This window comes from Mercenaria mercenaria, chromosome 16, assembly GCF_021730395.1.
Source record: "Mercenaria mercenaria strain notata chromosome 16, MADL_Memer_1, whole genome shotgun sequence".
NCBI lineage: Eukaryota > Metazoa > Mollusca > Bivalvia > Venerida > Veneridae > Mercenaria > Mercenaria mercenaria.
Window position 1 is genome coordinate 24,300,740 of NC_069376.1, and position 15,396 is coordinate 24,316,135.

A 15,396-nucleotide genomic window follows, 5' to 3' on the forward strand; every position below is an offset into this window, starting at 1 on the left:
TGTCTTGTATGGTAATTATACGTTATGTACGTTGTCTTGTATGATGGTAATTATACGTTATGTACGTTGTCTTATACGTTATGTACGTTGTCTTGTATGATGGTAATTATACGTTATGTATGTTGTCTTGTATGATGGTAATTATACGTTATGTATGTTGTCTTGTAGGATGGTAATTATACGTTATGTACGTTGTCTTGTAGGATGGTAAGTATACGTTATGTACGTTGTCTTGTAGGATGGTAATTATACGTTATGTACGTTGTCTTGTAGGATGGTAATTATACGTTATGTACGTTGTCTTGTAGGATGGTAATTATACGTTATGTACGTTGTCTTGTAGGATGGTAATTATACGTTATGTACGTTGTCTTGTATGATGGTAATTATACGTTATGTATGTTGTCTTGTATGATGGTAATTATACATTATGTACGTTGTCTTCCACGCCGGTAATTATACGTTATGTACGTTGTCTTGTATGGTAATTATACATTAAATACGTTGTCTTGTATGATGGTAATTATATATCATGTAGTATGTATACATTATGTACGTTGTCTTGTATGATGGTAATTATACATTATGTACGTTGTCTTCCACGCCGGTAAGTATACGTTATGTACGTTGTCTTGTATGGTTGCAATTTTATCCTACCCTTATACAAGACATAGCACAAAATCGGCCTGCCTAATAAACTTTGCTTTATTCAGTCAGTGCCAAAATATCACTTTAGCGGGAAATTTTGAAATCACATATTTTATCAAAATTTTAAATTGAAACCGATACCATTGTATTGGAAATGTTTGAATTTAGAAAATGCGTGGCCAAATTATAGGTTTTTATCCAGAAACAAAAAAGTTATTGCTATTTTTCACTTTTACGGCACTTCAGCTTGGAATTTAGAAAACATATTTTTTCCGAATTTTTCGTTGAAACTGTTATCATTGTATTGGAAATGTTCTAACTAAGAAAATAAGTGGTAATATCAAAAGGTTTTATCCAGAAACAAAAAAGTTATTGCAATTTTTCATTTTTTTCGGCAAATTTTATTGCACTTGCAAAAGTTATATATGACGTCAAGTTGCTCTTTCCAACGACTTTTCCCCAAAAATTCTGAGCACGTAGGCAATTATACGTTATGTACGTTGTTTTGTATGTTGGCAATTATACGTTATGTACGTTGTGTTTAATGGTGGCAAGTATACATTATGTACGTTTTCTTGTATGGTGGCAAGTATACGTTATGTACGTTGTCTTGTATGGTGGCAATTATACGTTATGTACATTATGTACATTATGTCTTGTATGGTGGTAAGTATACGTTATGTACGTTGTCTTGTAGGATGGTAATTATACGTTATGTACGTTGTCTTGTAGGATGGTAATTATACGTTATGTACGTTGTCTTGTAGGGTGGTAATTATACGTTATGTACGTTTTCTTGTATGGTAGCAAGTATACGTTATGTACGTTGTCTTGTATGGTGGCAATTATACGTTATGTACATTATGTACATTATGTCTTGTATGGTGGCAATTATACGTTATGTACATTATGTACATTATGTCTTGTATGGTGGCAATTATACGTTATGTATGTTGTCTTGTATGGTGGTAAGTATACGTTATGTACGTTGTCTTGTAGGATGGTAATTATACGTTATGTACGTTGTCTTGTAGAATGGTAATTATACGTTATGTACATTGTCTTGTAGGATGGTAATTATACGTTATGTACGTTGTCTTGTATTGTGGTAATTCTACCTTATTTACGATGTCGTGTATGTTAGTAATTATACATTTTGTACTTTATCTTAAGGATGTGCTCGTTTTTTTCAGGATATCCGCCATTTTGAAAAATGTTTCTTTGAATATTGGTTTTTAACAAGAGTTTTGCCAAAAATTAATGCTAAATAATTAAAACATGGCTTAAATAATGTACCATTTAACCAAATATGTTCTACTTTTTGCGAAAATAAAATTTTTCACCCTTATTTTTGGCTGGTATTTGCCTAAAATTGACATAAGATTTACAATGGGGTAGGGGTAGGGGTAGGTAATTTCAAATATCTTGTAAAGTAAATCAGATTTGGCTTTGATATTTTCCTGACATACATATAATGTTATAGCTATAAGTGAAATGAAAGTTTTCAAGATAGCACTATATATTATCTAGAAAATACAAATTAAAACAAAAACACACTGGATAACCGGCTATCCTGACGCCCACTGGAAATGTAACCCAGCTGTAAATCGGTAGGTAAAGTTTTTCATTTATTTCTATTAAAACGAAGCCAATTCTTGCAAATCAACTTGACAGTTTTGTCAAGGAATGGACATGGCTTACATTTACAATTTCTGGGCCAAATACGATCGTTATGTTTTGAGATATTCGCTAAAAATTTCTTCAGTTTGAAAAATCGAGCAAAAATCCAAAGTTTTGCGCAAATTGTTTTGTTTATGAACAACCTGTGAAAATTTTTATCATCAGGTTTAAACACGATCCATTTGTATTTGATCAAGAACTTATCGGAAAATTCAAAAGAACAAGCAGAAATTTCATATATTTGATAAACATTCATAAAATTCAAGAAATATCTCGATCCGGAAACAGTAATTCATAAAACATAATTTACTTATGTCCATATATGTTAGAACTGCTCTATCCGAAATCGAATAATGCTAATACTTTCATTTAGTTTTACTATCCGAAACAAATGCACACTACGAATTTTGGTAGTTAAGATAATATTATTTTTGTACATAAACATCAAATGGCAATGTTTGAGTGGCTGTCCGAATTCAGATTAAGCCCAAACATTTAACTATCTAAAATCGTACTGAAGAACTTGAGTTTGTCGTTACTATCCATAAATTCAGATAAGCTTCAACAATGTCCTATCTGAAATCGAATGAAGCAAAACTAAATGTTGGCGTTGCTATCCGAATTTAGATAAGCCCTAACAATTAGAAATAAAAAGAATCAGCGTTGAACTAAATTAATGTAGTACAATGAGACAATGTTTACTATCTGAATTTGGATAGAGAAAAATCTTTGTAATGTTGTTACTATCCGAATTCGGATAAGCTCATTCAGTATAGGAAAATCTGGAAGTTGTCATTGGCGAAATTTTTATAAGCCACGGTATTGGGAAGAGCATGCAAATTAAACGGTGTGACACATGATAAAACAAAACATATTTTAATATATATTAATTTCATATGAGCTTTGATATTACTCAACAATATACAGTTGTAATATTATTATTAAGTATCTACATGTTTCTGTCCTTTAATTGGCAAATGGTAAAACAATTAAGCATAACGTTATTTCTTTTAGAGAAAATATTTCATGACTCCACATTGTCAGTGTATTAGATATTCACATTCTTCTTTTGCCAGTCTACCAGATCTTTTCCCATCCTGTCAGGTAGCAATATATGAAGGTTTAATATCAACCTGAAAGTTAAAAGTTATACAACTATATGAAACGTATCTAATAATTGTATTACATAAAATGTAATTAATTTGCTACAAACAACGCTTATGTGATGGAAAAATACTAAGAAAATATGGTTCTTGGATCTAAATAACATTATTCATTTTCAATAAAAGAAATCAAACATACTGATAATTTGCTGACAATAATAAATATTTTATTGTGTTATGTGAGGAATAGGCCACGCTCATAACATGTAACTGCACTATATGCGCGGTAATATTTTTCATTTCTTTTAATTGCTACTGTTCTTTATTTCTATAAATAAATATGCAAACTATTAGTTGTAACACAATCTGTAAGAACTATTATGAGTTTTTTATCCAAACTATTTACATTCAAACAAGCATATGTAATATTCTTTATAAATCCTATATTTAGAAGATAATAACTGAATACCTTTTTTATTGGCTTCTCCATGTAAATCCAAAAACGTAGTATCACATGAAACATCATTTATTGAGTTAAATCACTGGTTAATTCCGTCACATAGTTTGCAAACTGTACACGTACTAGATTTAGACATTTACTTGGCGAATCCTATGCCATTTCCTAGATAATAACATCGGTAAGAGCACAGTAGGCGGTTACTACAGAATGATTGACTGAACTGTTATTATGTAACTGTAGATAACCTCAACCTCATCATACATTTTGATGCTGATGTTATCTGTGAGAAGATTCTTTTGAGTTTTAAGGGGCCAGTAGTTCTGTTTATAAAACAAACATGTGGTACTGATATTGCTGATAAAGAGAATTGTACGCCCATGGTAAATTTTATCTACCTATGGAGGAATTAATGCATCTCAATAATTATGTTCTTATTACTAAATCTTAGCTCAGTAGGTAAGAGCATTGGTCTACGGATCGCGGGGTCGCGAGTTCGATCCTGGGCGGGGCGCATGTTCTCCGTGACTATTTGATAAACGATATTGTGTCTGAAATCATTAGTCCTCCACCTCTGATTCATGTGGGGAAGTTGGTAGTTACTTGCGGAGAACAGGTTTGTACTGGTACAGAACCCAGGAACACTGGTTAGGTTAACTGCCCGCCGTTACATGACTGAAATACTGTTGTAAAACGGCGTTAACCAAAACAAACAAACTTATTACTAAATTCAAAGCTCTAAACACCAGCTTGGTAATAAATATAAACATATCTTTAGCAAAATTTAATGATAATATACAATTGTATCTTATAATGTAAAAAATACCTACAGAAAAAGATGTGTGTGCAAGTTATCAGAATTTTAGATCTTATTTTCTGTATATTGAGGAATAAACTCACATAGAGTTTCAAGAGCTTGTATGTGATCAATGTATAAGGTCACTTAATCATTATATATCAAATTATTAACATTCATATCTTTTAAACTCTAAATAACACGCTGAAATGATTTTCTTCTTATGCTAGTGATATTGTCTACATAATGCAGGTACTATATAAAAATTTGATTAACCATTGGTAATCAGTGCCAGCATCTTGACCATATATCTATATGCAATAGCTTATCTGTACTATTATCTCTGATACAGATATAAGCATAACATGTACACTTCTAAAACTAAAGCTACCATTGAAGGTGAATATACACAAGCACGCACTGATACAGTACTTGTAATTTGACGCACACAAGACTGGATAATAATGTGGACTGCATGTAAGTAATAGAGTAACAAAACACAGAGTCCTATATTTCTGCAGACTTTTTTTTCTGAAAAAAACCTTATATGCACCAGACACAACTAAGGCTAGATACTTGTCACTTGTTTGAGGTTTCATTAAATTACGTGATGAGGAGAATTAGTGCGCACAATAATGTGTCGACGGACAGACAGACAGACAGGCAGGAAGACAGACAACATGAAATCAGTATATACCCTTACAAATTCGTTTTTAAGGGGGCAGGGTTATAAAAATGTGATTGAAGAAAACATTAGTGATATATCATTTATGAACGAAGTTTTTTCTGTTAAAAATGTGGGAGTTATGTTCCTTTTATTACTTTTATTAAAACACACACAAGTCTCCTGTCTGCTTTCTAAAGTGTTTTTTTGTGATATCTTAAAACTTAGATTTCAAACAATAATGTTTCTTTAATTTTACAAAGTTACTTAGTATAAAACACAAAGTTTACGCAGGGATTTCTTAATTTGTTCACAAAGTCAATGTTACCTATGTAACACAAAGTATCTACATATTTATTTTTGAAAATCGGGTGTATATACCTTCTACGTATTTGGTTTAACAAAGGATTCATCACGTTTGATAATCATCAAGCAACTAACAATACAATCAGATCTAAAACCTGGAAGTCTTTGGGGATAAAACAAATCTCTATATCCATTAAATAAAGATCTTCAGATAAATACCATTGACAACTTCTTAAAGAGACTGGACACAAGTGCTATGAGGCAAACACTAGACTGAGCCCCTAGACGATGATTACTTTTTTTACATTTTTTTTGATTAAATGTATTGAACTGAGCCAGTCTATATCCTATGTCCAATACCCTGATAATTTCAACATCATTCCTCTGTGAAAATATTTAAAATAGACTGGCGTTCGTCTCCATGAAATTAATTAAGTTCATCAAAATAGGAAAAATGTAAGAAACATATCAGTCTAGTGGGCTAGTCTAGGCAAACACCTAAAGCTTTCTTGACATGTAAGAGTATGATATTTAAAGGAAATGGATTTTCAAATCTACAAACTAAATCAAACAATGAAATAATATTCAGACCTCAAATTGAAAATATAATTATCAAAATCTACATGTTTTCATGAAAATCCAAGCACAGTATGTTCATTCTTGTTTTTACATGATTTTTAAAAAGTATATGATGTATGTAATAGAAAATTTTTTCATCATAATAAATACTTTGGAATTATTTACCAGAGCAGTTGATAATAAATTTATAAATTAACATAATAATTTAAGCTATTTTGGAAGTAAGATTACAAACATCAAATAAATATGTGTACTAATCTTAGTAAGGGAATGGTAACCAGTGGGGAACCTTACAGGACACATACATAGCATTTATTTATCTGGAGGAAAACAACATATTTTTGTGTAGGCATGTAATAAGCCTGCTCGCTTGTGGTAATCACCTGACGACAGCATACGGGGGAGTGACATTTCAATACAGAATTTTCGGAGCTTGCAATATTGTACATAAAGTAATCTAATAGACTTCCATCGCTGTCATATCAAACATCTGCAAAGTGATGCTAAAATCAGATTTTCTTTAAAAACGAATCACTGCATATGGAAGCTTTTGGTCAGCTAAATTTTGCCAAAATCTTATTCATCAAATTACTGACTTAAAATACATCAATGTCATGCTTAAAGAATTCATTACTGTATAAATCAAGTCTAACTTGTATTTGAACGAAGCTGCTTTACAGCCTGTCGGATTTCGTCTAAGGACATTTCTAAATCTATTTGTTTTCAAACATGACCAGTCCTGCAATTCCTCATTAAGGAAGCGTTCATTAAAGTACAAAATACCATGATCTGCTTGATAAAAGTGATCTTCTGGATTATTAATTGCTTCGAAATATGAAAGTGTCTTTGTTTATCTTCGATTTTGACCCGTAACCAGTTGACTCTTTCAATAATTTCCAGTACTGCTTTGCGTTTGTTAATCTAGCGCTATTAAACTAATTTATTTGTATTACGCTTATGTTCATTAAATTGTTTCTGTCTTATAGCCTTTTCATTATAAATCCGACCTTGATTCAATAAGTTTGACTATGTTACTATCTGACCTATTTTCTCTCAACCTATTTCAATCACAATAAAATTTGTCTCTTTTTAATGAACATTCTTCATCAAACCACGTTTTATTTTAAATCTGTAGCAGAAGGTTTACTAACTCCGATTTTATAATTCTTGTTAAAATGTGGTGCGCAAACATGCGCATAATGTTTGAAAAATGTAAAGAGTTGTATCGAATGAAGATGGATTACTTTAGCGCAAAAAATGCGTGTTTAGTGCTTGGAACTGCCCCGATATACTTGGTAGCTATCATGATAATATTCTAAACTTTCCAGCAAAGTTGTGCATTTTCCTGAAAACATTATTGTAATAAATTACTGTTTTCAAAATATTCTTTTTATCTTTTTAAGAAACTTTAGGCTATTGAGAGAAGTTTTCAGGAAAGCTCGAAATATCATGATAATTGCTGAAAGTATCGAAATAGCTGTCTTGCTAAGAAATGGCAATTGTGGGCACTAACACAAAAAAAAATCCAGATACTAATATTAGTTAACCCATGCCATTTAGTTTTAAAGGGGAACAGTATTTGCAGAATGTTTCAAGGATCTATCGTACGAGACAGCATGGCTGCATTATATGTAATGTAGATTGTCGGTAAAGATGTTGATTGTTTATCAAAAAAAATTTTTATGAACTATTTACTCCTAAACCTTAAAGACCAACCGAAAGCTAATTATCACATAAACGTAGTTTTAGGCATTTACCGCGTGAAGTTGTTTTTAAAACATTATGTGCTAGCTTTTTACATTTTGTTATTCAGTCAAATTGTTTTACGGTGTTCCGTTTGGACCATCATTTTTTTTTTATTTCATTGCCACATACCTCGAAAGTCGACACCACGACACTACGATGAGGAAAGTCGAAAAGAGGAAATTCAAAACTACGATAGTAAATGTCGATATCTTTCCGTTTTCACTAATGTGGTTTCATCTTTCCATCACCGTGCTTACGACTTTCGTTATCCTAGTTTCGATTTTCAACATCTTAAGTGGCAGGGGCCAGTTTCGCATTTGGCCCGGGTAGGATTTTTTTAATCAAAATAGACAGGTGTACTTTAAAGGCATTTACATTCAACTGGTTATTTATGATGTTTATAGAACTGAGGATTCCTGCGTCCGAGTAGTTATTGTGTAAAGTACATGTACTTGAATCGATTTTCCTAGCTCTGTGTAGACGGACGGGTCTAAAGTCTTACATGAGGTAACGGAATTAAGACGAAATGGAAACGGTCATTCATCCTTCCAGATTCAGCTCAAAATAGCGGAAAAAAGTAAAACGGTTATGAGACAATTTTCTTCCCACCATTATTTTCGTTTGGCCACATGCTTTAAAAATATGCATGTGTTTTAGGTCAGTCATTTGCAGGTAATACGGTACAGGTCGCGCAAGGTGTGCATTTTGGGCCATTTTTTCCTCAAAATTTAGTGTCCTGAAACCTGCGTTTTACTCGTTTTTATAACAGAAGCAACAGAATCGGCAGGCTGAAAATGTCATACAATGAAGTGCTAAGTCTATGCAATATATTCGCTCAACACTTGCCTTGAATTTGTCAAAATTGATTTTTCATGATTTTTTTTCGCACTGGTATCAGCCCAGATTTGTGGAATTTTCAAATTAACTATCCCTTGCCCCATAAGTTTCGATTTTCAAGTCGAAAGTATGATGATAAAAGTCGAAACCACGATGTTGAATATCGGAACTACAATGATGAAAGTTGAAAGTTCGATTGTGAAAGTTGAAACCACGCTGATGAAAACACAAAAGATGGTTGCTACATACACATATTTATGATACAACCCAACTTAGGTCAATTAAAGTGAAGTGTTCTGGCAGACTGCAAATAGTTGTATATCTTCTCAGATTCTTCAAAAACATAATCATATAAATACAACACTTATATCAAAATCCTGTTCTTCGTTCAGCTGTCAGTAGGAAAGTAGAAAATGATTAACCTAATTATGTTAAAAATCTTAATACTTTTTTTTTTATTTTAAAATTCTTATCGGTTATATTATAATAATAATATGTGAATATTATTGTGTTTTTTTTTAGTTATCTGATTTCCCGTACAGATTAAACAACATTTATGCAAGCTCCGTAGCATAGCTCCATATAACCAAGGTATATATCTTACACTCACTTTATGAGCTCTGTTTGATGATGTAGTAAATCAAATCAAAACCCAACACGTATCTTTGATTGAAATCTGTCATTTAATACCTAAATGACGAATTTGTAAACACAATTAAGAATAAATGGTTCTGTTACAGCATCATACATAATATGTGATAAGTGACTAATTTTATCAAGAAAAGACAAATATTAACAGTTGATCATCATCAAAGGTGGATCTAACCTTTATGACACATATTGCAAAAACATAATAAATGGATTTCATTTATTAAGTTATTAGCAATAACCCCATCCGAAGTAAAACATCAGAACTGTACGTGCTAGAACCTCTTCTATTGACAATTTTGAAGTTCTTGATAATTTGCGCGTAAGCTTTTTGTGCTCCGCAATTGAATAATATTAAAACCCGTACCTTCCCGAACTTGCATTAATATATTTATTTTTCAATAAATCTGTATATATGCTAAAATATCATTTCTATGTTATTTAGATGTCTTCATACAGTTCACTCGTTAATGATACCATGACTTAACTTGATATTTCATGTTCATTTTATGATATCATGACTAAATAGGTATATCAAAACAATGTCTTAGTATTTTTTATTCGGCACAATAGAATAGTCAGTTTGCGAAGTTTCTTGATTGGCCGCTTAATGATTAATACCTGTAAGTGACCGCTAAGGCAAAATGTACTGTATACGTCTATCACAGTTCAACATAAATGTCCTTTATATGTGGTAAAATAGGCCTGTTAAACCAATCAAATAGCTATTTCTAAACATTCACAAGGACTGCACTTTTCATTCGTGTAACATTCGGATCCCGAATTAATATTCGCATTCCCCCCATCGTCATTTCGTACTTGGGCACTTATAGCCGGAGCAATGACTTACGGAACCTCGGGATCGGGAGGTAGGCACTAGAAAAGTTTACATAACTACGTTTTCTAGCTACTTTATGTCTAATTTTCCTAAATATAGTTTTTTTTTTAAACCTAATTTATTTCAAAGTATGGTTAAGATTCAAAATAAATCGATGAATTTGTTGATGCCAAAAGCAAAATCATTTGAACTTAATGATTTATCATTATAGTTTATAAGTATTAATTTTTATCAAAATATAAATTGATGGAGAACGGCGCCGTTAATTTTCATTTATTTTGAAGAATATTAAGCGCGAAATTTTGTCGAAGCAGACGATAGATAGAACATGTGGTATCGTGGCAATTGATGAAACTCCATTTATGCTGTATTCATTAATTAATATGGAGTTGAATGTTCTTTTCAACCTAATAAGTTTTATTTTAATTTCACGCCGCAAACTATTTGTTAAAACGCATTTTGCTCATTCCTCTGTGGCGAGTTATACTGATATCCAGTCTTTGTAGCAACAGCCTTGTCATTGTATGAAAGAAGATTTTTTTATAGTAAACTAATGTCCTTTTCAGCATGAGAGCAACATTAGAAGGAACTTTAATTTTAAGGAAAATTGTTTGAACATTTTTACTTTTAATTTTTCTCGTATGAGACAAATCAGCAGCTCATCAAGAAGAATATTATAGACAAAACACCTCACAAAAGTAAGTCCTGTGTTGCATTCGAGACCTCCATCGCAAGAAAGACATTACAAACGAACCATAAATCGGTATGAGTACCCGGGGTCGCGGAGTGAAAGGGAAATTTTTCTCTTTAATATAAAAACAGCTCAACAAAGTGTTTTTCATATCATATATCCTATTTTTGGGAGAGCCCCCACAAACCCTACTATGGAGGAGGGTGGGACACAAACCTTCCAAATTAATGCCTGTCGGGGCTTTGCCTTTACCATTCAAATTTACCTAACAACCACGAACAAACGTACATACTCGTTTGCCTCGGTAAAATTTAGTCTCTCGCTACGGTCATGTATAGTGTAATTATTCGTGATATTAAGAAAATGGCGGAAAATAGTTTAACAAATTAAAACGAAATAATAGTGCCTCAGTTCGGTTATGCCTTTTAAGATGGTGACCCAAAACATATCCTTTTTTCTCATAATCTTGGCAGAAAAACAGGGAGGCACCGGCCTCCCTGTGCCTCAGTGTAACTACGGGCCTGATATCGTTATACTTTTTTGACTGGTCGATATCCCCATCCTCTAGGTAGACAGCGTGAAATATTAAAATGTAAAATCAGTCTACCCGAGGTCTCAATATTTAGACTAATCCCGGATGTGCAAACATTTTGACCGACTTGTCAGAAGCCATGGAAGTAGTACAAGAGTTAAAAAGGTTTGTAGATTATAATTGTTGTTTTATTTCTGTCAAACTGAATACATGGTGACTAGTAAGAAACCCCCTCAAAAATGCCCATCCCTATCCACAAGTGGCTACCTCTAGACCCGGAATCTAGAGGTCCGGTTTCCGGACCTCCAAACAACCCGTACTGGGCAGGCTAGAGGTCTGGTAATCAATATACATGTACTATTATAAACTGTAATACAGTACCAGCGTATAAGGTACGTAATTGCTGGTAAGGTAATTGCTGCTAAAAGTTATGATAAGTTGTCATAAAGTTGCCTTTATTACGTTTATTTTTGTAAATATTTTATGTATAATAAGCTCTCACTCGAGTTCGATACATATTGAATATGAAACTTTAACAGCGATTTCCGGTAGTCACCGTTATTTATTTCCTCTCACTGTTTGGAAAAAGTAGCTAAAAATCCTATATGACAATGGGAAAATCGGAGTCTTCTATGACAAAGAGTTATCACTTGCAAAGGCCGTGCAGTCTGTAGTTCAAAGCTCAAATTATGATGTCAAAGAAGTAATCTTGAAAGGTCATGAGTGTGTTCCTGAGGCAAATAGTACCAAATGACCCATACTGAATTTGCCCGAGTTAAACAGCACTTATTTGATAGTTTGAGTACCTTAAAGAAGATTGTTTAATTTATTATATGCTGAGACAGCTAATGTTAACTTAAGAATTTAAAAGGTGTATTGGCACCGAGGCTTGATCCTTTTTACAGGAGGTGCAAAATTGTTACACATATTCTTGCACTAAAAGGTCCACGCATACAAATATACATGCACGTACGCACGCACGAACACGCAAAACAAAGCAAGACGGTGCCCAACTAGTTTGTTCTTTGTGCCCACTTGTTTTATTTTTTGTTTACCGCTTTGTTAATGTGTTTCTTGATTATTAGATCCTAAAGTGTGAGGTTGTTCACTGTTCAAGCTTTCTGACCATTTCTAAACGATGTTCCCATTTTCAGCGTGCCTTTTGTCCGGAGAGGTTTATATGTTATGTATATGTTTATTGTACTGTGGTGTGCACTGGTATACCGACTCCACGTTTAGATACTGAATTAATTTTAGATATTATTAAACATTTTAATTTGAACATTTGGTAAATTTCGTTTAATTCGGGATCAAAGGAGTAACAACGACTAAGCCGTTTTAATTGCCACGTTTTCACCAACAGGCGTCAGACGAATCCAAAGCTAGGCGTAAACAGGCGTAACCTGGTTATAACAATGAGTACAAGTTGTTAAACAATACATATTTCTAAAGTAGAAATCAATATATTTTGCTAGAATGTGTTTTGTATAATAATTTATCTGAAAAATCTTAAAAAAGCCGTATTTTTATATAAAAAAAAAGACCGAACATACACAAATCAACTGAATTGAAAAAATCTGAAAACATAACTTAGGTCATTAAAAATATATCGCGACGTTGAAAACAAAAAGTCTTATGTTTCATTGTTTAACCCACGATGAGTAGTCTCAATTCAAATTTCATATTTTGTCTTTGTAATGCACTTTTAACGTACTAGAACTAAAATACATGGTCCTCCTGTCACAACTTGCATTTGTTAAGAAAACATTTGTGAAACTAAATACTAAAACAGCGAAACTATTTGACACAGCGAGGTTTATTTCTCATGAATGTACCCTTTAAGCGTATATCCGCCATTGACAATCATTTTCGGAATGTGTTGATAATTGTCAAGTTTTTAACTCTGTATCCGGGATTATTAACTCTTTTTGTTCACTTCATTGAAAACAGAATTCGGATCATTAACTCTTTTGTGTTCACTTTATTTAAAACAGAATCCGGGATCATTAACCCTTTTTGTTCATTTCATTGAAAACAGAAAATTTTTTAAAAGCACCTACCCACTCGGTTGCAAACGACCTTTAGAACATATTTTATTTGTTTTCCCATTACAAATCACAATATTTTACTGACGTATGTAATTTAGAAATATTAGATATTTACGGATAAACGCTGAATATAATCTCTATTTTGCAAATGCGTCTACCCGGATGAAATTTTATTAATTTTAATTCATATTTACCAGTTTCTATAGCCTAAGTGTCTTGCAAACTATTCAAAGCCTGCAATAGCTGTATCATGTAATGGATCTTGAGTATACATGCAATGAGATGTTGATATAAATTAATACAAATATATGCTGTAATCCTGGTTGAATGAAATATTTTAGAAGAACCTTTGCAAGCAAAGAAAATAATACCAGACTCGATTTAATTAAGTCTAATAATAGGAGGTATTGAAATATATAACACCCCTCATGCACCCTTATACTGGCTTAATCGGGGTTTACATTGAATGGAATCTGCAACACTGCAAGTACGCCCACCTTTCGCAACCAAGCAGACATAAAACATACCTGGTTTAATAAATTCTGACCATGAGTAATGAAATGTTGTGCACAACCCTCATGCACATGAGTAGTGAATAGTTTCTTTGTAATAGGGTCTAATATATTGTGCCCAAGTTTGCAAAAAATTATCTTCCTTGAAACAAACTAGCAGACATTTAATGTACCGAGTTTCTAAATATATTATAGGGATAGTTTACAAAATTAGCCAATAACAAAATAGTAAAGATATAAAGACAGTAAGTCTTGGTATAATTCTTTAAACATTTAAAGATTACATACATTATTTGTCAATAAATAAAATTTCATGGCACTGTGAGGAATTTTTCCCTAATCTGTAGTAAGTTTAAGGTTACGAATGACCCTCAAAATGGAAGCTTGGAGAGATAATGTATACAGTGTAAGAAGCATCTATGCAATAATTATTCCAGATATGTATTTGTCTGTCAAGCAACAACTTAAAATAAAAGATGTTTCTTAACATAACTGGTTTCTTTATTAACCCGAACAAAATACTCTAATGTAAAGGATATGAATCTGCCATGACCTAGCTGCACGTTTTTTTATCATAAATTGTTACTTGAAACCTTGAAAACATAATATAAAGATGGTAAAGAGACAAAGGGTCGCCTTTATATACGTTAGACCAATTTGAGATGTCGCCATTAAATGTAACATAGGATCCAAGGTCCTTATCTCACTTGATCCATTACGGATGTACGATCGAATTTTCTAACGTTAAGAATTTTTTCATACTCTGTGAGCTTGAAGAGCATTAGTTTTCAAGACAAACAAGAGAAGGAAAAACATAGGTCACCGAACTCGTTTTAATTTTATAGGGCATTTACTACACCACTGTTTAAGAATTTCTGAAATTTTGTAAAATTGAAAAAATGGTTGTACTTTATAAAAACATATAATATCCCATTTAATGTCATAGGGATTTCATGTCTTACAGGTTAATATGAATACAAGGTGATGTCAGTATTATATAAGCATAAATGTCACAAACAAATCTCTTTCATTTTTACATGTGACATATACTCCACCCACTTTGTTTTCAATGGAAAAATATAATTTAGATCTACAAAACATTTCTGACGGGAAGATTTTAAAAATTTTTTTGCAGCTTTAATGACGCACAAAAATGCTTTAAATGGAAAGAAAAAAAGTAGGGGTCACCGTGCATCTAAGAGATTTGTTAAGAAAAAACGGTCAAAAACTGGTGAATTTTGATATTTTGTGTTCTTTTTAATTTAATCAATATTTTCCAGATAAAATAAAGAGATATCTTGATTTTTTTAT

At 32.4% G+C, this 15,396-nt stretch overlaps 1 protein-coding gene and 1 long non-coding RNA gene across 4 annotated transcripts in view; both read right to left on the reverse strand.

The window, feature by feature from the left end:
• LOC123540557 (alpha-(1,6)-fucosyltransferase-like) overlaps window positions 1-15,396 on the reverse strand; it is a 68,981-nt gene that overhangs the window by 26,902 nt on the left and 26,683 nt on the right. The window lies entirely within an intron of this gene.
• Window positions 3,199-4,089, reverse strand: LOC123565911 (uncharacterized). The gene is made up of 2 exons (XR_006689278.2): window positions 3,901-4,089; window positions 3,199-3,461 (listed from the first exon to the last, which is right to left on the reverse strand). It is a non-coding gene; the product is annotated as an uncharacterized LOC123565911 (long non-coding RNA).